This window comes from Cyprinus carpio, chromosome A1 (genome assembly GCF_018340385.1).
Source record: "Cyprinus carpio isolate SPL01 chromosome A1, ASM1834038v1, whole genome shotgun sequence".
Lineage (NCBI taxonomy): Eukaryota > Metazoa > Chordata > Actinopteri > Cypriniformes > Cyprinidae > Cyprinus > Cyprinus carpio.
Window position 1 is genome coordinate 12,544,649 of NC_056572.1, and position 27,698 is coordinate 12,572,346.

The window sequence follows — 27,698 nt, forward strand, 5'->3', positions numbered from 1 at the left end:
ATAGTTACATTGCTTTATTAATTTTAAGTTAAATTGTGTTTTATTGGTATAATGAAATAACAGATATGTTAAAAAAAAAAGTTCAGTATTCAAAGTAAAAATCTTTTAAATTTTAATTTATGCAATGGTGAAAAAATTGACATAAATGGAGGAAAAATGCGCAGAAATAAGTTATTCCGGTATCTAGAGCTTCTTTTGGCCCGGTATTTCATTTGTTGTTCGACCTGAAGACCAGAGGCTTTCATTTTTGGTGCTCCCCATAAGAACTGTTGTAGCGACAATATGGCTTGTTTGCATAGCATGTGGTGGGAACTAATGAAGCTCTGTGTAGTAGAAATGCTGTAACTCCATCTGTGAGCACGCAATAATACCGCATTTATTAACATGTTTTACGCCAAGCGCTCACTTCATGATGTCAGGTGAAGTGTTTTGAAATAAATCCTTCAGGTGAGATGATGTGTGATATTATTCTTACACAGAATAAGGAATGCATATATTTCATAGTATTATATTCTAAGCAGTGATAAAGGCTACGTCGATTAGCATTGCATTATTATATACTTTATTATAATAAAAATAATAATAAGACTAACTCAGATGTCCATATATTGTCGTGAAGTCGTGGTGTTTATTAGTCAAGTTGGAATCGCTGGAAAGCAGTTACTGTAAATCTTCTGTTTATTCATTTCTGGGTTTCTTCTGTGGGGTGTATTTTGAGTTTCAGTGCAAGAGTGCCCTGGCTTTCAGATGGAGATTTACTACTGATCACAGAACTGTGCTTCACTGAAAGATATGCATGACAATCACAGCTTGTCCCTAATCACGACGCATTTTGTGATTTAATTTCGATAATTGTTCCACCTTCAATACTCCATCGCACTGAGGTGCCCTTGAGCAAGGCAATCGAACCTCAAAATGGCTGGCCACTGTTCCGGGTGTGTGTGTGTGTGTTCACTACTCACTGCTGTGTGTGTGTACTTGGATGGGTTAAATGCAGAGCACAAATTATGAATTTGGGACATCATACCTGGCTACATGACATGTCACTTGTTACTTTAAGACTTGCTTTCAATTAATGTACCTTTATTATGAGTGTATTTTATCTTAATACACTGGCAGGTTTATTTATTTATTTACTTATTACACATAATCAAGGAAACAAGAAAAAATACATTTATGTTCATGATACAATCTACAAAAACTTAATTAAACTTATCATATGCAGCATTGCTTAAGTATCTTGTTTTTTTTTACATTGAGAATTATTATTTATTTTTTAAATTAATAATTATTTTAAAATTAATTAATTCATTGTCAACTAATTAATTAATTTATTTATTATTTTATTTTATTTTTTGACAAAGGAAAAGTTTGTTGACAAAGGGAGTTTCTAATTTTTAGATGTTGCCATAACTACAAACACTGTTGGTGTTTGTCCTTTATTTCTGCCTCTGGAAAGTTACTGTTAATAGAACACTGTTTGGTTTACTGTACAGTGCTTTATATCTGTCAATGCTGTCAAACTATGGACAATCAAGCTTTTTGAAAGTAATATCCAGGGGGAGGTCAGCGGCTCCATATGCTGCACAATTAGCATTGTCAAAAAGATCATGGTACTCTGCAGGAAATGGCATGTGCATTAAGCATGTATTTTGAGTTTTGGCCTTAATTATGCACACCAAAAGTTAAAGTGCATCTCGTGTGGGCGTAATGTGCATGCTGTTTCATGGGCCTTGAAGAGCATATAAAAAGCTCTTTGATATGTTAATGTATTCCAATACATGTTATCTTACTGATGTGGATATTCAGTTTCCTCTGTCTTGAAATATTTTATTTTTGCTGTCTCCCCAAAAGTCTGTCACCTCTACTAGAAAATGTTTATATTTCACATAACTGGGTATTTAAATATATATATATATATATATATATAATATATATATATATATATATATATATATTAGTTTTATTATTTTATAAATAACATATTGTGTGATTTAATTGAAGCAAAAAGGGTTTGATTTTATATTATTAATTGTGATGACTACCTTTTTTATTATAAATCATTTATCAATTTATTTGTTTCAGGTTTAAAATCTGTTTCAAAAACCTCGTGAAAAAATAAATCTGGTATTATTATAATACACGTTGTTAGTTTTAAAATATGATTTGAAAAACTGTTGGTGTCACAGGCGATAAAATTTAAATACTTGCAATATTACAAATGCACATTTTGAATTTTTTTTTTGTGTTAATATTACATTATGCATGCATTTTGAACAACAGCTGAATATTATGAATTAATTTGTATTAACGTAATGTTATTTTTTAACAACAGCATGATAAGAATTAATTGTATATAATTGATATTTTACTGTTTACCCTAGGGTATCTATGTTTATTAATTGAGCAAATGTTGAATACTCTATTATGCAATTGATTAAATACATTATAGTATTTTTATATCTATATATAATATAGATATAGACTGCCTATATATATATAGTATATAAGATATATATAATTTTTTTTTGTTTTTTTTTTTGTTTTTAATCATTTAAACATTTCATTTAATGGCTGAACTATTCTTTTTGTTTAAAAAATGTTTCTTTCACCCCAAGGGCTATTTAATGCAAAGCTTGAGTGTTTGATCTTTGTTATGAATGAACGATTTACATTACTTGGTTTGAATCAGTTCATATGGTATAGATTTATATATTATATATATATATATATATTTTATTGAATAGAATTATAATAATAGATTCAAAAACATTTAATAATAGTTTAAAAAGGTGATTAAATTGATTCACTATGTATTTCTCTGTCTTTTTGTGTTTGATTTTTGTCTGAACCATTTTGGTACCTTATATTACAGCACTTCTCATAACTTGCTGTATGCCGGGATAATAACTTTGTTTGCTGCTCCTCTTCCTTTTGATGTTTCAGATAAAGCATATTTCAAACTGAATACAGCCCAGATCGTGGTATTTACTATGATATAATGCATACGGTTATAAATTGCTCGCGGGCCGAATAGTAACAGCACCACTCTGGGCAAAACGAATAACAGTAGTGGGCATTATCGCAGCGAAGATAGCTGATGTGAGGCAGTAAAGGAAATCCCCTAAACTGACAACAGACGTCATTACACTTCAAACTTCAGCTTACGCTTTAAAGATGTTAAAAAAAAATCATGTGACAAGCAGTTAATTAAATGTAAGAGCCGAGCAAAAGCAAGAATTTGAAATAACAGTCAGCGTATTAGTTCAAAAAGAAGATGCGAGGAGCAGGCAAATAGCACACTAGTCCTCAGGGGCTCTGTAAATAAATGAATTTGCTTCTTGGGATGTGATTCCTCCATCACTGACAGCTTATTCTCATATCCCTGCCATATGACGGTTCTTCTCATTGCTATTATTACTATGTCATTTTTCTTCTTTTTATATATTCTTTGCTGAAGCTTGACTCGCTTAAAATGTGCATTTGGAGTGGCCTGTAATGTTGCCTGCAGACCAATTACTCGGTAGCTCTCTCTCCCTCTGTTCAGACTGACGTACTGATTCCGTCCTTGATGTCAGTGATTCTATTAAATAATCTAAGATGTTTAGCTCACTCCATGTTTTTGAACTTTAATCTGCTCTCGCTGTCATGGCTTGATGATGTCTCTTTGATGACACAATATGGTTCAGTGGTTGTGAGGTGTCTCATTGAAGGCATACCTACTACAAAAGCTTCTGCTCTGCTGGATTTTGTTAAGAGCACAATGCATTTAGTTAGAAACAGTTAGTGATCTGAATAGTGTTATTCTTCCTTATACTGGAATCATTTGCGTTAGAGAAGTGCATTAGATTTGACTATACTAATGAAATGAAGCACTTTGATGGAGGTACTGTAGTTATATTGTGGCTAATCTTTCCATTTTTATTTGTGACCCATCTGAAAATGATTGTTTCCTGTCAATCCAATAGTTAGTTAGTTAGTTAGTGTGTGTGTGTGTGTGTGTGTGTGTGTGTGCTTAGCTGTATGGATTTACATAAATTCATCTTGAAAATTGATAAATGCAAATGAAATTGGTATTTATATGCAGACTTTCTGGAGGAACTGAAATCAGACTAATGTCTGATCAAATCTTAATGTGTTTGACCGCCACTGCTGCTTTAACAGATTCACTGTCTGCCAAATAGATGCTTCACGGTTTGCTTGACAATTGGTGACACTTTAGTTAAAAAGTGTGCCCTGTTAAAGGGCAAATGACAGCCTTTGGAGTTCCTTCAATGTACTTCCCGAACTAGATGGTGCAAGACAGGATGACAAGGGGGCACCTGTCTTAATTTCTGCTGTCTGCCTGGTAGCTGAGTTTGTCAAGAGGACACAGACAAAGAAAAAAAAAAGCCAGAGAGGTTTGTTTTGAACCTTTTATATGAGCTATGAAAAGCTAAAATGCTTGCATTGTTATATTTATGAGGAAATATGTTTTAACCGCCACTCTAAAGGGAATGTGTTTTCTTATCTTATAATATTTTGTAGAAATTGATTCTCACTTCAAAATCCAGTCACATTGGATTTTTATTGATATAGCTTCCAGGGAATAAAGAGAGAGTGGTAAACAGTGCATATTCTTATACTTTTATTGTCTTTTATTGTCAGATTGGAGTTGATAAAATGAGTGACAGAGATTTTTGCACAGGCAAAATACACTTCTGTTTTCTTTAGAAAATATGAATGTTATATAAATCACAAATACATTACCTTTTTAAGTAACTGAATAGATTTAACAGTCTTTAACAATCTTAAGCACCAAGCTGTAATGCAAAGTGTTTGATGGAAAAAGTGTTACAATATGGAAAAACATGCCAGAAACTTACCTATAATTACAATTCACTGCAGTTAGCAGCTAAAATTAATGCTAGATAGAGTTAAATACAAACAATGTTTATTCCTTTTGCTTACATTATGTTTTCGGGGCAGATTATCGTCACCTATTTTTTCATGGTTCCTTTCATAAAACTATATTATGGCTTCAAAACCATAGTGCATGATTTGCAAACTAATACATTTTGATGTTTGCATCACATACCTAGCTCCATATAGTTGGCTCTAAATGTAGTAAACCACATAGCACTTTTTAAAATGAAGCTGTATGTATAAGTCTGATGAAACATGAGTCATGATAAAAAAGGGCTCAAAGACTTGTAGAAGCAAGCTGAAATGACATGGTTTCTTCAGTTTATTCTTGTTTTTAGCTCATATTTGCTTTTTGTCAACACTATCATTAATAGGTGTAGCTGGTACTTTATTTTCAAACGTGGATAATGAAAAATGAAAATGTTGTCATTAATCACTTACCCCAAAATTCGTTCAAACCAAGTAAAGCTTTGTTCGTCTTCGAACACAATTTAAGATATTTTGGATGAAAACCAGTAGGCTTGAGACTGTCCCATAGACTGCCAAGTAAGTAACCTGTCAACGATCCAGGAAAGTATGAAAAGCATCATCAGAATAGTCCATCTGCCATCAGTGATTCAACCAGTAACGTTATGAAAGCGGCGAGAATACTTTTTGTAAGCGAAGACAACAAAAATAATGAATTTATTCAACAATTCCTTTTTGCTCTTCTGTGTCAAAGGCTTTTTTTCCACAAGGATACATTTTTTACATGTATTTACACTTTGGTTTGAAAGAAAACTTGCTTAAGCAGTACAGCGCGGCTGATACAGAAGAGTGTATGCCACCTGCGTACTGTTCAGATTTGCCAAAATGCGCTACACTGATTTGGAGAGACACAGAGGAGAGGAATTGTTGAATAAAGTTGTTATTTTTGTTTTCTTTGTGTACAAAAAGTATTCTCGCTGTCTTCATAACATTACAGTTGAATCACTGATGGCAGATGGACTATTCTGATGATGCTTTTCACTTTTTCCTGGACCTTGACACTGCTTTTACTGTTGGCAGTCATGGGACAGTCTTAAGCCTACTGGTTTCATCAAAATATCTTAAATTGTGTTCAGACGCAATAAAAGCTATGGGTTTGGAACGACATGGGGGGGTGATAAATGCCAAAATTTTCATTTTGTGGTGGATTAACCCTTTAAGCCTTTAGCACTTCTATTTTTGCCGGACATTTCAATTCTACGCTGCAGCATGGCGAGAGACGTAAAACAATTTGTGTAGAAATAAAGTGTTACCAGATTCATGTTTGTCTGTTTCTAATAAAACTGAACACGCTTTTAGTGCCACTCACCCGGATATTTCATGTTTTAGAGATTACCAAATGTGCAATACACAATGTAGTATTTAAACAACAGGTAGAAATGTCCGGCTTCCAGACAGAGCCTGTGTTGCCATGGAAGCTTTGCAGCCAGCATTCTAGGACACACTATGAAGAAAGTGTGCAATTTCGAAACATGCGTTTGAGTGGAACTCATTTGATGATCTGAAGAAATGCCCCTACTTGAGACATGCTTTTTACAACCGTAATGTCTCGCAAGAAAGAGTAACATGCTCATACCAAACAGATATAACATAGAATTGAAAAAATAAAAAAAAAAATCCAGTGATTTCTACTGCACTGTATTTGTTTTTATTTTGGGGGGGGAGTAAATTTATGCTTGTGTGCTAAGTAAGGGATAATGTACATCCAGGTATTTTTGGTATCTCTTTCTTTAGGTAGAAAGGTCTTGATCACCCTGTTGGAGGAGTTATTTACTGCGATAACAACCAGCTGGATGTACATTATCCCACTTTCACCACTGCTACTTGCCTCTATAAGTAAATGATTAGACACAAAATATTGATTTGAGTTTGAAATATTTGAAAGTAATGTCTTGCGGAAGACAGCAGTTCGCGAGCAAGCAGTTCAGAATAGATGGACATTTAAGGATCACTGGTGCAGTCAAACTTATTACACAACATTCTCACCACATAAATAAAGGCGACAAAATAAATATTGATTGAAGATGAAAATGTTTTAAAGTCCTACCACCTTTGTTAGTTTTTGCATAATCCATTACAGTGTGCAAAACAATCGTCGCCAAAATGGCAGCAGCTGTGTTTCTGTATGAAACTAGAGAGAGAGTGAGCCCATGAAACCAGGATGACAAAATTAAATAACTGTACACATAATATTAAATTGAGTTTTAATATTTAGGTTTTACCAGATGTTATTGAGGATAACATACCTATAGGAATGCTCGCGACTGACCAATCAAATTAAGTATTCCACAGAGCCGTTAGCCAATAATATCGTTAATTGTGTTAATGGCATTGAATAAACCTCACCTCAGTCTTGTTGAGGGGAGATATGATACTTAAGACATCAGACATGGGATTTTCACATGGCATAGGAGAAAACAGGCAAGAAAAACTATATAGACTTGACAATCTTGGACCAGAATATCATAGGAACATAGACCAGTGAAAATCCACCCCTAGCAGCTGCAGCCTAGCCTAGCAACACACTAAAAACTACTCAGAATACCTTTGCAACTGCACTGCAATGCTCTGATGCCTTACAACTGACACCGAAAGATTTATTTTTGCATGAGCAAAAAACACTGGAATATTATTATTATTTTTTTTTTTTTTTTTTTTTTTTCAGAAAATGTAAAAATGTATTTATTACATCTGTGCTCAAGTTCTTTTTGCAGAGGAAAACAATAATGTGTGAGTGAAAGTAATGTTATTTCAGTATGAACTATCATATTAGATGTTCCACTAATGCATGGAAAGGTCAATCAAAGTAGTAGCACAGTGAGAAGACAGCCTATGTCAACCATCCATTGACATTTAGACATTATTTCATGGATTTAAAAAAAACATTAATATATTGTTTCCAGGCTTGTTGCATCATCAGGATATTCCAAACCTGCCGGCATGAGAAGCACCTTCAAATGTCATCTCTCACCCAGGGTGCAGAAGTGCAGAGGATCTTTAAGGCATGTTTTTGAAGATATTTTACATGCATGCACAAGACATGCAATCATTGTGACAAACTTTTATTGTTTTCTACAAACATTCTAGGTTTTATGTACGCCAATTTGCAGTATGAATAATTAAAGGGGACATATCACACACAGTTTCTGCCAATCCTCATGTTAATCTTGAGTACTTATTGATTAGTATTGCATCCTTCGCATATCCTGGAAGAGTCTGTTTAGTTTTATCAGATTTATTAAAGCAAATTTACAGCTGTACGGTTTGTCCCTGAAAACAGTCAAGCTCATGGAAGCGTGTCAGAGGCGTGACATCAACAAGCTGCAAGCTGCAGGCTGTGACATCGATTGAGCCCAATTCAGCAATGTCTATTTCAGAATCTTCAAGTTCACGCATAAAATTCTGTGGCATTTTGCTTTGCATTACAGTTTCCATAGGAGTAAAAACTGCATGTATTTATGTTTAATTAATTATTAATTTAACCAACATTAAATGATTAACTGCTCCAAAATGTATGCTTTTGATTGAATCATTGTTGAATTATTTGCAGTTAGCTTACTGTAAGAATAAAAACATTAAAAACAACATAATTACATAAACAATGATTAACTGTACAAGGGCAATTAAGGTGTGTACACAAAGCATAAATCTTTCATTCAGATTTCAGAATGAGCACCTTTGTCATTTTGTAATGTATATGTTGAGGATCTCATGCATCCCTCATTACATCTGATGTTTGCTACTGTAATGAATATGATAATGTAATGTTTTATCAAAATGCCAGGGAAATTCCCAACATTAAAATATATAACCATTTACATGCATATAGGACCTTTGCGCTGTAAAGAATTTGCAGGGACAGATAAAAATTTGACTAGCTGCTGTTAGCTGATGTTTTCTCATTGAATTGTTCGATTTCCTATTTATTCAATAGGGAATAAAAGGGAATACCAATATGGTGGTAGCAGGACTCTTTAGATTTTATTGGGCATCGGTTTGATTGTGAAAAGTGTCTTTATATAACAGATTGGTTTTGTTATTTTGTTGGAAAATAGTATCCCCACATTGGAATAACCTGCAAAAATGAATTATGTACAATAAGACAGGACCCATATTGAGAAAGAAGTTTAAATGTTGACTTCAAGTGTTGTCTGTCAAAGTACAACATACATCATTGGAAAATCTATCTAGAAATTTCTTCTCCGACATTTGCATCAGTCACACACTGTAATAAAAACCAAATACAAGTCCTCCACAAAGCTATTAACTACAATGTGTAGCTATTCTGCCTAATGTGTTATTAATGAAGCTGATACAATTAGGGGCCCTCATTTGGGTATCATGATTGTGAATCCTGTGAGCACAAAATCAGTCCTGACATTTGGCTCTACAGCAAAAGAAAAGGCAGGAAAAACAGAACAAGAGATTTGCTTCATGGAAAATCCATGATCCACATTTTGAAATTCCATCTTAGGGGAAATCCCAGGATCCATTATGAGTATTTAATAGAATAACAGATTTATAATGCATGAATATGAAATTGTTTTGTGGATGGCTGTCACTCAAAGTTCTGCGACCTTTTCTCTCGCTGCGTCACTGTTTAAAATGACCTTAAAATGACTTCTCTCTCAGACTGAAAACTTTCACAAGACCTCTCGCTCTCTTTCTTCTCTGTTTCATTTTTCATCTTTTAGCATTATGGGGTACATTTGGTACTCTGATGCTTTTTTGTGGGTGCGCTGTTTAGATCCTATCCAAATATACCACTTTGACTTCGTAGCTAATGAGAAGCTTTGTTTAGCAGATCTCAGCTGAAGAGAAACAGCAGTTTCCACCCTTAATTTACTGTAAGGAACAGCCAGCTGATGCGAGTCTATTTCTAAGTAGCTGGCTTCTAGCTGCCGGATCAATTCTTCTGCAGCTGTCACATTCTCTGTCTTGGTTTGATCAAAGATCGAAGGCCAATCGGTGGGCTGGAACTTCAGACTGGAAATGGTTTGAGGCTGATCTCGGCTGCATACCGGCATCTGACAGACAGCTGTTTCAGAAGATGTGTCAAGATAGAAAGAAAGCTATAGCTGTTTTATTTTTTCCAAAGTTGTAAATAAAGCGATAATTAAAAAGAACTTTTGCAGGATTGGATAAGAAAATAGCATTTCAGTCTTTCTACTCTAATTTTTTTTTTTTTATGTATAATTCAGTGTGTTATTTGCTAGTTTTTTTTTTTTTACCTTAAACCTTAAAAAAAATCATAATGAAAAAAGAATTAATATAGAATAGATGGATAGATAGATAGATAGATAGATAGATAGATGAATGGGTAGATAGAATAGAGTAGATAGATAGATAGATAGATAGATAGAATATTTTACAACTTTCTCGTTTTCATATTTTCAGGAGATTTCAGAATTCATAAAAAATATATAATAATAATCCAGGTTGTTTATTTGCATTGTTATGCAAGAAAGTTGCTTCCATGATGCTAGAGGCTGTTTCAATGCAATGTAGAAACAATTGACTTAGAAACACACACACACACACACACACACACACACACAATGATATACTATATATATATATATCTTTAGTCAAAGTGTTTCTCACATGGACTTGTTCAGCTTTGCAATTTGAGTATTCAAAGGCTATATGCTTCGCACAATATGATATAAAAAGGATCAAAAGCTGTTTCTGGTATTTTTTTTTTTCAGCGGGAGAAAAGTATTTGTGTATTTTGTAACTTACCTTATTTATTTAGGTGTATTCAAAGCAAACTTTGTAGATACTTCAAAACTTTTTCATGTGTGAATTATGCTCATGATTTTTTCAAATACAATCTTTTTTAGGTTTGGTTTTTTAATGTTTGCACACACAGGGTTCTCGAGCATATCAAGACTCTCATTGACTGCTTGGAAGCCTTTTGGAGAGTTGCAGATACTACTGTAGATGCTGTATGATCCCAACAGCAGGCACTCTGGACTTTCATTGCGGGTTTTTGTTTTTTCTTTTTTTTTTTTTTACTTGATGCTTGTTTGTTGAAACTGGTTAATGGGTGGGGAACTGCTGGGTGTAGACGTGGGTCCCAGTACTTCTGGTTACACAAGTATCGCCGTCCTTCTGTTTTCTTACACATTTTCATCCATATTAAGAGGTCAGACTGCCAGCAGGCCGGAGCTTGGACCTCATTAGCATCATTGGTCATTGTAATGCCATGGTGGGCACAAAATACTAGTGTACTGATGGCCAATACTGGGATTTGATTCAGCTCCAAGCAGATGGAATCAAGGTTTGAATATGTCTAAAGTGGACAAGCCATTTTTAGCCATTGGCTGCTGTCGGGCTGAAAGTGAAATAGGAAAGTAGGCATCAGTCTGGCAGCATGTTCTACATAGACAACATCAGGCTTAAATAAAGATGAAAAGTGCCTGGTCATGTACAGGCCACTTGAATGATTCACTTCGCTATGCAAAACATAAGAAGGCTTTGCTGTGCTGCTTTATAGCTTAAGAAGCTAAATGTCACCATATAAAAGAAATTGACATTCTATGTACTAAAATTGCAGACACAGAACTTAATATGACTTGATACTTGTCACTTGAGGTTGATTCTTATGCTTATTTCTGAAGAATCAAAGAAATGTAGCTTTTAGTCCATGTCTGTTTGCTTTTGATTTCATCTACTTTATATCCTAGTGCAGTTGAATTTTAAGGGGTCATGAAATGGAAGCTTTACTATTTGTTTATATTTTCACATTTGAGTTTTTAATATGCTTTATTTATATATTGATTTTTTATTTAAGTTCAGTTTTTTTTTAAAGGGGGTTGGAGAAAATTCCCAACACATGTGCCAGGATTTGCAAATCAAGACACCGTGACATCACAATGTCCCCTCAACACACATTTTTTAACGTGGCACAGCCATCAGTAATCAAAGAGAGCACCAGAAAACGCACTGCTCATCAAAGCTCAGTCACAACAGAGATACTGCTGTCAGGTAAGAAAGCGCCTGCAAAAAACCGTGATCTGTATAATACCAGCATGTAAGAACCTGCGTACAGACATGGCTTATTGCTGCTTATGCATTAGGTGAAACGCACCAGTGACTAAATGATCAAATTACATACTGTTCCCAGCTAGTGTGAAAACCATCTGTTCTTTCTATATTGTGATACATTTATATATTGGAAAGTTTATTAAAAGATTCGCCTCTTTATAATTGTCAGAGCACCACAAGCTTATCAGTGACTTGATCTCTGCATTTTCACCAAAACTCCTTGGCAGACGAATCAGTGACACTCCATGATACACTGCTCTAATACTAGCCTCTTATTTCCAAAGTACTTTCACTTTGTTAGTTATGATGGCTGAAGGGATGAGACTGCAGAAATCGTGTTACAATCAGGAGACCACTGTGATCATTGTGTGCTCAGTAGATCATGTATGTATGATCGCTAACTTTGATGAAATATGGGGAGTAGATATAAACATAATGCTATCATTAACACTTTAACTGACATTACTTACATCTTGGTGTCTGCCGCAGTAAAAACGCAGCAAAAGCTTTAGAGGGAGTTCCACATGTATTAAGTGAATTTCATATGCAAATATGTTTTTTAAACAGTCTACTCCATTTTTTATATTTTAATAGCATCTTAATACATTAAGTCACCATGTTCAGCTATTTACGGAGTGAAAGTAATTAATGAGAGACTTCGCATTGTGTTCATATTCTGCTGTTCTGTGGCCATGGATTTGTGGGTCTTGTCTTTTTCTACTACAGGTGACTTGCAGTACCCTGTACGTTATGGTACTGAATTAATTGTTTAATCACCACAGTGTCTTGTCTCCATTGGCAACATGCATGATTTGCAAGTGATGTCGCAGGTAGCAGAGAGTGCAGGCAGCTAAGTGACACTGTAATTTTGTTTCTTTTTTCTGGTCTTCACCACCTGGCTACTTTTGTAAAAATGTTAAGAGATTCAATTCAAAATGAATAAAATAAATTAAAAAGAGATTGCAAGTGACGTCGGAAACGCAGGTGTCTGAGAGTGCAAGTGCATGTCTGCAGCCAGACCCTATTGGGGTTTTGCATGTTTTATAATTCAGTGTTTGGGTGAGCTAAAACTCTGACTAGATTTTGCAATACAATGTTCTTTGTAGCAGTACAGGACTTGTTCATAGCTGAAACGGAATGCTATTTTATTATAACCATTTTTTTTCTGTCTGGCAAAATCTCTATGGAATATGTCTGGAAGCAATATTTGAGCTGTCAGTGGAGCTCACCCTCTGTTTCAAGTGCAAGTAACATGTAAACGCTTATAATGGTAACAAACAATTGGTCTAAAAATAAGTTGTATTTAAGAAACTATTGACAAAATGGAAATATTATTAATAATTTTATGCTTTTGCATAACAGGACAATTTATTGCAAAAGCTGTACTATTATTTTTAACTGTGAATTACTCTACTATTTACAAATAAGACATCTACTATTTTATTTGAGAAATTATTTTTTATGTTTTTATTTTTATATTTTATTTTTACAGATGTTTTTGCATTATTATTCTTTATTTATTTTATATATTTAAAGAGTTCTTTTATTTTATTAAGTTGGTTATTGGAATCTTATTTTACAGATTATTTCTTATTTTATATTGACAGATGTTTTTTTGTGTGTGTCTCATTTCTCACAGATGTTTTATTTTATTTATGCATTTGTCTTAAATAAAAAAAAAATCAATAAAAATCTTAATTTTCATTATAGGTTATTTTTCATTAACTTATTATGTATGTATGCATGTATATGTGGCTTAAATTTTATTTTATTATTTTTGCAATGAACATTTAGGGCCCCTATTTTAACGATCTAAATGCAAAGTGTAAAGCTGCCGCGAAAGCAGGTGCACTCAGAGCGTCAATCCAAATCCCTTTGCCCTATTTTAACGGCCGGAAAAGCGGTTGGCACGCCAAAGTATAGTCCTAAACGGTTTGTCCTATTCTCTTAATGTGAGTAATGGGTGTTTAGTGATAGCGATGCAATAAACCAATCAGAGTCTCATCTTCCATTCCCTTTAAGATACACGGCAGAATTTGGCAAGCGCTTAAATATAGAACTCGTCTCCGTGATGAAACGGAGCTGCTCATGTGCGAGCAAATAGATATCCTAATTCTGATACATACGGTGACTATCCATTATGACATGTAGGCATTTTTATATTTAATTAGCCTACAAAAAATTATTATGCGTGTTTGTTAGTGGTGCTCACGTTTGCGTAAGTAGTAGATGTTTGGGAAGTAACACGTACATTTTAATACGATTTGCTAAAATGACCGAAATGAACAAATGACTCGATAGAAAGATTCGTTCATTTCTTGAACGAGACTCAAACCCTCCCGCGAGTCCGTAAAATGATCCAGCGTTCCCCTCACTACGCCTGGAGACGAAACTACAAACCACTTACGCTTACGCCTTGCGTCCATTGCTCCGGGTTGTTTATAGTGCCCATAATGTCTTGTATATGTAAAATTTAATGCAAGATTGTTTATGTGTGTACCTTGTGTTCCTATTATTTAATATATATATATATATACTATAATATATAGTATATATATATATATATACTTATTATAATATTATAGATATATATATCGGCTTTAACTATGTTTGAATTACATTGACATCCCGAGTTAAATTCCTCAAATTGATTATATCAGGAATAGTGGGATTCCTGAGAAAGGCTTTCAGATTGGTTTCTTATAATAAATCTTGCAGTTTAGATTAATTATAATGACAACATAGCTGTTTGTATTCAGTATAGTTACCACTTAAATTTATTACAATTAAGTGATATTGAAGTGTCCACTGATACCCACAAATAGTCTTATTAAAGACAAAGACTTTCTTGACGCTCTGGATTGTCCTAGATTTTGTATTTTGTTCTATTATGCCTTATAACGGGCAAGTACTCTTTAAGTGTTATGTCATATACCATCTGTGTATTAGAGATAAGTAATGCTCCCCTACAGCAAACATTTAATTGCATTGTCAATGCGGCCTGATCTACATAGCAGTCAAGCGGATATCTTCTTTATTGACTCATTCCAATGCAGCTGTATGCAAACTATCAGTATTGCTCGTGCTCCTAAAATTACAGCATCAAACCAAGTATGATTAATTCCAGGGGGATAATCTTTGCTATATTAATAAAGCATATGTCTTCCGGCTTAGTCTTGTGTGATCCACTGTGACCTGTGTGAGCTGCAGACAGCTATATTCTCATGAGAATGATATTTATAATGCGGACAAACCCACTGAAACAGAACACGGGTGGCTAAAAGAGTGTGACCTCATCCACGCAGCCTATGCAAATAACTTACCGAAATAAAAAAATGGTGTACTCTAGTCTATTCGGCATATTTAGAATGCTTTTTTTTTGTATTATATAATTTAAAAATGTATTTATATACGTATAATAAAATGCAACTAATATCTATCTATCTATCTATCTAGTCTATCTATAATTATCTATATTAATTCATACTATCTATCTATCTATCTATCTATATATTCTATCTATATTTAATGTCTAATAAAATGTCGGTAAAAAGTCTCTGCTAAATGGAAAGCTTATAATAAAACATTTATTAATTAGCTTATCCTAAGTGTACTTATAAATTATTAAATATTTATAAATTTCTATATAAATATTTGAGATACTTTATGTATCATGTTAATATGTATATAATATAATTTATAATTTTATATAACATATTATAATTTTATTGTGTTATTATTTTCCAGCAAGATAAATGGAAAAAGCTATAATAATATAATTAATTGAGGTAATTTGATGTTTGCTAAATATAATATTTTTTTTTGTTAATATTTATACATATATGAAATGTGTTAAATATAGAAATGTTAAAGGTTAATAAAAAAACACATTATAATATTCCACATCCTGTAATTATTGGTTTCCCCTCTATGCCCCCGGCTTTCTAAACGTTCTTATTTTTTATTAATAGCTCACTTTTCTGAAAGCGAGGTGTGCTCTGATTGGCCATTTTATCCAGTGCGTATTAGCCGTTAATGTTAATGGTTATTATGTTATTACGCTCCCAGTGTTAATAACAAATATATGCTACCTAGTTTGTCCGACTATGCTACCACATTATGTATTAATTCCTACTGTAAGGGTAGGTTTCGTAATTTGGGGTAGTGTACATTATAAATAAAGGGATATTTGCTTCCATAATTCTGGAATAGTTATCATAATAATATCATTATTTAAATTATCAGACGGTTAAAAGACTCTGGAAGAAACTAATTATATTCATTATATATAATATTATAATTATATAGTCATTCATTCATCTCACCATTATGAACACAAGCTTACTAATACCATTTTCATTAAAAAACGCTTACAGACCTTTGTATGCACTGATTTTTTCTCTGAAGCCACACTTCCCGATCAGCTAACCAGTCAGGAATGCAGTGTGTTTCTAATCACTGATCTGAACTTTACTGTGTACTGATGTCGCAATAACATCATTACAGTGTGTTGAAGAGGATGATTCATGCACTCAATGAGGTCCCATTGGCCTCCCCTGCTGTGTCCTGATCCCGTCAGGGTGAGAGCAATCTCAGGCGGCATTAACTGTAAATCCGAAGGCTTGATAAAGGATAATGCCAGCAGATTCGGATAATCATGATAATCCCAGCAAAGTCTTTTAGGTCAGAATCAGAAAAACAATCTACATATTGAAGTTTTAGAGAAGCGAAATAGACCATGTTCTGAAGAAAGGAAGGTCAAAGTATTGAGGAGGGGGGGGTGGGCGGGTGTTAGCGACACCCAAGCACCTTTGGGTTTGAAATAATTTATTTCAACCCACTGAGCATACTCTACCTCTTACTTATAAAGGAATCAGGCATTCAACTCGCTTCACAAATAAGACCAGCATGGCATGAATTTTGAGACTAGTTTTTTTTCAAAACATCATAATAAGTTAGGAATTATTTCACGTCTGCCACTTACATATATTTTCCAGTAAGAGAAGCATATCATGGGATCAGTGAGATTTTTATTTTAAAGAGCTGAATACTTTTAGGCAGCAAGGACACATATACATTTTATCAAAAATTACAGTACAGACCTTTCATGTTACAGAAAATTTATATTTCGAAAATAAATGGTGTTCTTTTGAACATTCTATTCATCAGATAATCCTAAAACGTAAAATGTATCACAGTTTTCCAACACAAAATAAAAATATTGTTTTATGTTTCCTTGAGCAGCAAACTCAGCATATTAGAATATTTCTGAAGATCATGTGACACTGAAGACTGGAGTAATGAGGGCTGCATTGCATTTGCAAAACTTGCAGCATTGCATACAGAAAGTACATTACTTAAAAATATTAGAATAAAAAGAAGGTATTTGTAATTGAAATATTTCACAATTTTTTACTGTATTTACCGTATTTTTATTCAATAAAATGTTTATCTTAAATTGTTGGTCAAGTTCATCAAGTCACCTTTATTTCTATAGCCCTTAATGCAATACAGATTGTTGTGGTCAAAGCAAGCTTTACACACATATATCTATATATATATATCTATTATAATAGTATAATATTATAGTATATATATAATATATTATATAGATATATACTGTAGCTGCACATCGGAGACATCTGGACTAGCTAAGAGGGGACTGACATGTTTGGGTTAGAGGTCATCTCTTGTATGGTAATTTTAGGCTACTACCTCGGGTGTTTTTGCATTATGTAAACACATGGTAATATGACAGGACTCTGATTTTGTTTGTCTAAGAAAGACGAGTTTCGAACCCAAAGCTTTCAAGTGAAATAATGAAATAAAGAGAGCGAATCTGCTCAATCTCAGATTGGTGTATGGTGTATTGATCACAGCACACTGTCCCCAGTAACATTTGGCAGTCGTATCAATCTTATTAGTGAACTGACAGTATTTCTTTTCGGGCATGGTCATTTTAGAAAATGGATGCCAAGGAAGGAAATGAACAAGATGGTTTACATTAAGTACATTTCCATGCTATTTTCAATTAATTAAATTTCATTTTAAAAGCCCCTTTGACTTGCTCAAAATTTCCAATAATAGTAATCTGTCATCCCACTTCCCTGTTTTCCATTAAATGGTTTCTAGCCATGGACATTTGGATGTACACAGCATTTCCAAAATCATATCGAGGGAACATTATGGGTTCCCACTCCACTTTGATTGGATAGAGGAGGCCTGAGTCTTCAGAGAGCACCATGGGGCATGTCAATATCGGGCGACAGAACCCCTTTCTTCCCATTTCATGGGGAGCTTTTCATTAGACAAGCTGGTGTTCTCTGTTAAAACTCCATACTGACGTCGATTTTTCCAATAGATTTTGCATGGCATATTGGGTCCCTCATGGCTGGCCCCCCCATGGGCTCTGGCCCAACTCTGGCTTTTTAAAGTGATTATGTGTTTTTATTTATTTTTTTTTTTTTTTTATTTTTTTTTAGTGATGTGTGTGTGGTGTGTTGTGTGTGTGTGTGGTGTGTGTGTGTGTGTGTGTGTGTGATGGGTGTGTGTGTGTGTGTTTTTAAGCTTTTTTTTTTTTGTTTTTGGGGGCCCATTAACCATACAAATATTTTAGGGCTAAATAATTATACAATGATTTAATTATTAAAATTTTTTTCATACTGACAGGTTATTTTTTTCCTATTGTCTCTTTTTATTATGCATCATTCTTTCTGTGAGACCGTGCGATTGTAGCTTATTCCATTGTTTTTGTTAAAGATTTTTTTTTTTATCTATATTTAATATTCATATCCTGAATGTTGTTGTAAATTTTAAAGCATTTTTTTTTTCTTCCAAATCGACGTCACATAAAATATATGCTAGTTTATATCCTAAACGTGAATGTTTGTTGTATTTTATTTTTTTTTAATATTCATATCCTGGCTGTGTAGTTGTAAATATTAAACCTTGTTTTCTTTCCAAATCTGTTTTCATCTAAAAATTTACATTATAGACTTACATCCAAGAACACCAAATCTTATATTTGTTCACAATAAATTGTTGGCACTAACACAAATATAGTTTTCCAAAACATGTATATTATTTCTGTATATTATTTAACATGGATATGTAAATCATATATAATCATATACTATACTGAAACACCACTGAACAATGCATCTTGTAGCAAACGTTTATTTGATTAAAGCTAGATATAAAACCAAGGTTAAGAAATGATTTTCAGTGTATTTTATCTATTTTTGTGTGATAGGGTAACAAAATGTTGGAGTGATCGTCTGATAGGATATCCAGTCTGTCTGTCTGTCTTGAACATTCTGTATTTTTTTCTCTTGTGCTCTCTTTTTTTACTGGTCTGTCGGGGACCTCTTTGAAGTCATTATACTGCATTAGCCTTCACTGACAAAAGATAGATGTGGCTGTTGACCTCATTCTAATGCCAGGACAGTATGATAGAAGAAGCAAATTCACAGAGCCTCTTTTGAACATCAAGTTTGGAGTGTAAACAGGGTACCTATTACCAGGCTCGGGTAGTTTCTCAGAGCATGAATAGACAAGTGTCTGTCATCTGTCCATCTCATGCTTTACTGAAATAAGGTTGCCTTTCATAATACACTGAACAAAATAATTAACGCAACACTTTTGTGGCCTTTTATTGTGGCCAGCCTAAGGCACACCTGTGCAATAATCATGCTGTCTAATCAGCATCTTGATATGCCACACCTGTGAGGTGAATAGAATATCTCAGCAAAGGAAAGAGCTCACTAACACCAATTTAGACAGATTTGTGAACAATATTTGAGAGAAATAGGCCTTTTGTGTACACATAAAAAGTCTTAGATCTTTGAGTTCAACTCATGAAAAATGGGGGCAAAAACAAAAGTGTTGCATTTATATTTTTGTTCATTGTAGTTCATTTATTCTTTTACCAGTTTTCTGGTAACACCATGAATTTCTATAGGTCGAGGCTAGTTGTCTCATTTGTTTAGCTATAAATATTTCTGACAATGCGAAACTGCTGTTTGGTCTACAGTGACTTGAGAAGAATATGTTTTTTTTGGAAATGAGCAACTTTTCCACAGAAATTTCCATATTTTAGGCTGCCGATTTTTCAGAATGTTTTTACCAGAGAATGAAAATGTTTGAGTTTACTTTTGATAATCTGAGCTGCTGACTACCTCTAATAAGGTTTAAGATATTAATTGTCAAGCATTTTTCTGAATTTTTCATGATTTAAGATGTATTTACCTCTTTTTTATTTAGTTGTCCATGTCACTTTTAAAAATATCTATCTATCTATCTATCTATCTATCTATCTATCATCCATCTATCCATCATCCATCCATCCATCCATCCTTCCCTCTCTCTCTCTCTCTCTCTCTCTCTCTCTCTCTATATATATATATATATATATAACAAAACAATGAAATATGATACTTATTTTACAAAATCATCAATATACTATTTATATGCAGTTTTTCTATTTTACTGCATCAAAATAATTTGAATTTGAATCAGTTTATGCATTGTAAGAATTGTGAAGGAAAAATGTCAAATTCTCAAAAATGTTGAAAAAAAAAGAAAAAAAAACTCTTAATGGTCTTTAAACATAATCTTAATTTTTCTTTGGGCAAATTATTTATTTATTTGAATTTCCACTGAAATACACAACTTTTCAATATCTTCAAATGTTTTATGAGATTTGTTCATAGAAACATAAAGTTAGTCACTTTTGCTGACATTTGGGATTCATGTGAATCCTCCGCTGCTATAAGAGCTGCTTAAAGCAACCAAAAAGACCCATCTGGAAATAAGGCCAATCATGCTTCCAGCAATACCTAATCTGAACCTTGTATTATTGCAATTTGAATGTCACACTTTCAGCTTTTCACCAATGAAAAAAAATCTCACAATATCTTCCATTTCACTTGCATCCTCTAGTCTATATTGTGGGAATAATATGTTTACATAGAAGGAAAAAAGGAAAAAAAAAAAGAAAAAAAAAACACCTTGTAAATGTTGGTAATGGGTAATGAGTTTGAGTTTTAGGAGCCATTTCCCAGGAAATGTCGTAATTCCCAGCTGTCATATTTTGAGGCTTGCTTTGTTTGCATTACTGAATTATGGTCATGGCTGGGCAGCTCCAGTCTCACAGCTTACATCCTCTGAGATCTGAAAGACTGGATATTTGTAGCTGTAAATCAGCTCTGGTAGTGGTTGTGATACTGAACAAAATGAATTACACAGATGGTCGATTTGTTATAACTTTTAAGCAAAATATAGTTTGACAGCTTGCTCAGTGAAGTTGATTGTATTTACATAGTTTGAATAATGAGGACTTGATTAGTTACAGGTAAATGAAATGAAAGAAGACTTTCAAGTCTTTTTTGTTTCGTTGTTTACAATCACAACATATTACACCCTTGACATTTTGGTGACATATTTACATAGATTCGAAACTTAATTACCATCATTAAAAGAAACTGGTTTACAAGTTTCATTTGCCTATAGTAATGTAGTAACTCGAAATTGTTTTGATATTTAACTTTGTAAACAGTGTGTGTAGTGGAATTTTAGTTCCTAGCATGCTTTGCATAAGACTGGATAAGGAGAGTAAATGTTGAAATAAAAGTGTATTGTATGGTTTTTAAAGAAAAGTACTGCAAGTGTTTAATGCTGTTAAGTTTTGTTGTTACCATTGTGCCTGAAGAGGGACGACATGATGCAAAACACTATTGACTCTATAAGCAATGACTGCGCTAATGCCAGTGACAAGTAACTTTCTTGTTCATTAAATACATATGTATGGTTGTTGTTGAGCCAACATAATATTTTAGCACCTTTGTCAGGAAATTACCAGTGCCGTTTTTTTCTTACAATACCATTAATGAGCTTCTGTTTCAGTCAGGATGCTACCTATGTTGTAAGCAGACGGCGATGCAGCTCACTAAATTGTAACAGAGCTCATGTATATAACAGCAACATGGCTGACATTACGGAAGAAGCTAAAGCTTACAGACAGCTAGGCAGGAGCTTCTCTGCAGCCGTCTGACCGGTTGAGCAGTTGCTGGGAGAATCTGTGTTTTTTTCATGTGGATTTTTGGATAATTTCAAAGCATCAGAATTAGTAAGACTGAGAATTAGTAAGCAGGTTGTGGATCAGCGCAGCAAAGCAGGTTGGTCAAAGGTCAGGAGGGTGGTTCATTTAATCCAACCCTGATGGTGCCTGAGTTTTTGATGAAAATCCCAGTGGCCATTCACAAAGCAGTCTGTCACTGCTTTAATTACTTTCAGCCCTTATTCTGTTGGTTTTCACAGTCTTCTGCTGTTGGATTTTATAGCAAGATCCAAAAATTAGTCCCCCTGATTGATTCAGTTTCAGTAGTATGATGAAATCCTTTAGTGCCATCGCAAAGTTTTAATTTTAACCCAAAATGATTCATATTTCTTCTTTTTTTGTCACCTCAAGTTGATTGACCCAGGTGTTTTCAGTTTCATGTCATGCCATCATCCAATATTTGCTGCTGCTCTTCTGACAAATCTTGCCCTATGTTTGGTGTACAAGATTGTCAGACAAATCCTTACAGATTTTATGGATATTTTGATTTTTACAAGGATATCCAAATTATGCCTTAACAAATTTTAAAATGTCAAAGTGTTTTTTTTTGTTTTTTTTTTTGTTTTTTTTTTTTTTTTTGTCCACCAGTACTGGGCCACAGAAAGATTCTACAAATGGATTAGAAATATCCAGTTCACCCAGCACTCTCTTTGTGTTCTTTGTCTTATAAAGTACCCTGTTATAGTGTGAAAAATCAGTGTGAGTAAATCAAACTGAACTGCAAACAATTTCAGACCATTTTCCAAACCTGTTTGACCAATTAGATCAAAAGAGTGATTATTCTGTGAATCTGACATCACTAGTTTTGATTCTAAACAGTTGCTAGACAACACATGGGACATGACTGCTAGGGGGAAAATTATTTTCAGGTCAGTATATGGTAATCTCCACTGTCAGAAAGGATTTATCAGTAATCAGTATCAGTTGCTTTTAATTCTGAAGTTGCATTTAAAATCAGCTTTTACAAGTAGATTTGCAAGAAGCTTTAAAACTCTGAGGTTTTAATGGGAAAGATGCTGCTATTCTGGACATCAACTGAGTAAACATGTATTAAGAGACACTCTGAAATAAACATCAAACAAATGTTCTTGGCTAGAAATCTGTATTGAAAGACAAATTGAGCATTTTGTTAAATTTAACAGCAGCCAAAGCATGTCTTCATGCTAACATTACAAAGCCATTCACCCACCAACAGCTATAGAAATCATAATAGTCACAGATAAGCTTAGAGATTTACGTTTTCTGCTTACAGAGAGGATTTGGGCCATGTGTGTAACATTAATGACCCCTTTCTTAAGAAGGGAAAAGACCGCCACTCAAACTAAATACATTCATTAAGGGGTATCATTGGCAGATAGCTGCATTTAATAGGATTTGTGGACAGGGCTCCACGGAGGCCCTCAAAGCATTTACTGTGCCCCTTGACTTTTCATTATGTAGTAAAGCTGTGGGTTTTCATCTGACATTTTATTTTTTGAATGAAGCTTCCAGACCGTGCTCATTAAGGACTCAGGAGCAACCAACGTTGGATTTGCCTTTGAAAGGAAAAGAGGGTTTATGCTTGAGAACATAACCCTAACAGTGCATTATGCAGACCACACTCATTCTGTTCATACTCATTTCTGTTGAAATCAGTGAGCACACAACATAGGGTGCACTGGATATGATGAGTATTCGAAACATTTTGTTATGGGCTAAGAATAATTTTCTCACTCTTATTTTGCTTCAAATTAGTGTCAACATATGGGAACACAAAAAAAAAGTTTTTTTTTATTATTATTTTTGTATGTATTTTTTTATTTTTGTATGTATTTTTTGTATGAACTATCCTCATTAATTTTAGAGATTAACAATGCTTAATTCAATTTATTTTGCATCCCTGTTTGCTTTTGTCCTTGTGACAAATGGGGGCAGTGCTATACTGTATATATGTTTGAAAAGGGGGGCGGGGCCGAGAGCCATGGAAGCGGAGCGAGGCTGGTGAAGTTTAATGATAATGTGTATATGTTTGAGAAGGGTGGAGGGGGGATTGACGACAGTGCAAAAGGAAAGAGGACCAGGGGCCTGATGTATAAATGTTGCATACGCACAAAATGGTCATGGAAATGTGCGTACGCAATTTTCCACACACATATCGGGATTTATAAAAATAAACTAGGCATAAATATGTGGGCACCATATGGACAATCTAGACCATGTGTACACACTCTTTTACTGGAGTGAGCGAAATAAAGAAGCAAATAGAATGATTTTAAAGTCTGTTTTACATTCGACATACACATTTAGATTAAATATGACACTCTTAATAATGAAGTTAAGCACTGAAATTTCATGAAATTATTAGCCAGAAATTACAACATTTGTATATGAAATAAAAAATATATATATATATTTGCAGTGGATATGCTGCATACTGTGGTATGTGATTTAATGTTTTATTCACAGTGAGGATTGCTTGTCGTATGACAAGCTTTAGAACATAGACGGTAATGACAGACATAAGGGCTGCATTCGAAAACTTAGGCAGGTGACTTGCTGCCTTGCTGCTGTATCAGGCAAATGACTTTGCAGCCAGCGTTTTTGCACGAAGGCACCATATGAAAACTGATTTTGGACAGGCTTCTGAGGCAGAGTAACGGTTGTTTAACGATCTACAGCAAAATATATAGAGCTTTGGTGATAACTAAGTGGATATTTCATTGCTGCAAAATTAATTTCTCGCTAGAAATGACAAAAAAAAGTGGATAAACGTTGATCAAAAAACATACATTTACTCACAAAGTGACCACCGACCGCAACTGTCAGATGCCATCTTTATTTTTTGGCTTAACTGTCACAGAATGGAATGCACAGGATTGTGGGATATCAAAGGCAGCGAAGGATACATCTATGCTGACAAATTGCAAAATGCATTTATAGTCCGTATCTCATATTTTCCTAACGTGTTGTAGGCTATGCTTAACTGTGTTAAATATGGTGTCATGTGGATGGGAATATGCATGGAAATGATATGCAGATGAGGTTATGCATATTAATACTAGGCATTGTAAACTCCATATATGGCTATTTCGGGGAGGAGACGGGGTGGAGATTCATGTATGCACAATTTTCTGCTGACTGGGTATTAAAAAGTTTTTGTACTTACGCAAAATCTAGTTTTTGTGCATATGCACACATTTAGGATTTAAATTAAGTCATGCTGTCAGAGAGCCCTTGCTGATGAGGGGGATTGCGGTGCTGAGGATATTAAGCAGCATGAAGGAGCAGAGACCGCCGGTGGCTGCCCAAGGTGGTGTTGCTGGAGCGATGGAAAGACAAGGTGGGATGGAGGGCTTGCTGCCGCGCTCCTGGGTCGAGGAGGGGTGGCTACCATCCGAGAGGGCCATTCGCCAGGAGGCCAGAAAACTGCTGCCATCCGCCATGTTTGGGGAGGAGCAGGGAATGGTGACAGCCAGCTGCCCTCAACAGGAGGAGCCATTGCACATCTGCCAGGAGGCAGAGGAGCATCGAGCCATCCACCAAAGATGTCCAGTTCATGGCACTGCGAGTGAGAGTCTCTCAGCTGGTTAAGGACCAATCGGCAGTCTGTCCAGGGACCGGACCATTTTTTTCCCTCTCTCCCCTCTGTCTCTCCCCATTCTTCCGTCTACTTTTCTCTCGCTCTCAAATGAGTGTCATGGCTGATGCCCAAATCCAATATGATTTTACAAATAATACTGTTTTTGTGTCACGGATTGTTTTTTTAAGAGATTTTTTCAGGCGAGAATGTAGTTGTGTATACTTCAAATATATGGTCTGTTAATAAAAATAACTTCTATTTGAAAATTTGAAATAATTTAATTCATTACAAGTCACCAATTTCAAAACAGCTTGAGTAAAAGTCTTAGAGTATCTGATTTTAACAGTACTTAAGTATTTTACTAATACTAAATGCAGGCTAAAGTGTATCCACCCCCCAAACAGTAATGTAACACACTCCATATAGTTGCATGGTATATGGATTATTATGTTACCGAATAGAACCTAATACTACACAAATATGCACTAGTCAAAAGAGACATGCCAGTAAAAAAACAAGAAAGAGTTGATTTGTGAGAATATATTGCTTGTTGGAGATGGTGATTTTAGTTACATTATTCCATTATTAGATGCCGCCAAAAGACTGTTTTTAGTTAGACAGAAGGAAAGACTTTTATATTGAAAGAGACTGAAACTGGGTTGTAAACAAGGAAGTTGTGTTTTTGCTTTCAACAACACCTTGTTGGGGTAAGTTGTCTTGAAGGTGGGGGTTTTTGTTATCCTTTCCTTTTTTTTTTCTGGTGTTAAGAATTATGAGATTATACACGAAACCATAAAATGAATAGTATACATGCCAGACCAGCATGTGGCGCTGTAATTCTGCCACAGAGATACACTAAAAACGGAGAAGACATGGACTATGCGCATAAACCTTGCGCTTGGCACACAAACAAACATGTAACAATACATTTATTAATCTGTGTTAATGTTATTTAATAAAAAGACAATCATTCAGTGTGTGTTCATGTGTTTTGTTGCTGTTACGTGACGTAGAGGTGTCTGACTGGGGGGAGACGTGGTCTGATGACGTCATCGTTTTCAGAAAATATACAGATTCGCTGTCCACAACAAAAACGCAAAGACGGCGTTTTCAGATTTATCCACTCTGGGACCCGGTTTCAAAAAATAGCAGTTTCACGAAAACGCCGGATCCGTGTGGATGAAACGCCTATCCGATAAAAAAAATTGTGCGTATTCACAGAAATGCGTCTCCGTGTGGATGGGGGCCTAAGTCACAGCAAACAAATGCACTGAGCAGCACTGTCGCCAGAAATCACACTTAACAGATGAAAGGAAAGTACAACAAAGATATCGCTTTCCTCAGCAGACATTCAAACTAATGTGTTATTTTATTTATTTTTTTTTTTTATTTTTTTTTGTGAATATGCGATTGAGCTGAACAATGAATGCTGTATCAGATGCAGGTGATCACAATCGCTCAGTCCATCTCTCTCTTATAAAACTCTACATAATATAGTGAGCTTCCAATACAGTAATAAAATAGGCTTTCAGTGAAGCAACTCAACGTTCCTTTGTTACTTGTTTTAAATTGACATTTTTGAATTAGTAGCAATAACTGTTAAACTCTCAAACTGAGATTTGAATCCTTGGCAGGAAGGAAGTAGTTCCGCACAAAAGAGAGTTTTTTAAAGACACTCTGTTGTTGTCTTTCTTTTTTTTATTTACACACGTGTTCATTCACACTTGATTAATGATTAATATCACCTTAAAAAATGTTGTTTAATCGTTATTTATTTATTTAATGTTAAACATTCATTTTTAGATTTTTTCCCCTCTTTTAGGAAAGAGATAATGACAAAATGAATAATGCAATAACAGATGCTTTGCTGATGACAAATTTGTACATAGTGTTGCATTAACTTGTAAATGTTTGTAATTTAAAAAAAAGTAATTTTATACATGCACAAACAGCTACTTAAAAACGCTAAAAAAAGGAAAACATAATGCATCATATGACCTGTTTAAGACATAAGTTAAGCAAAGGTTTCAGTTCTTGAGA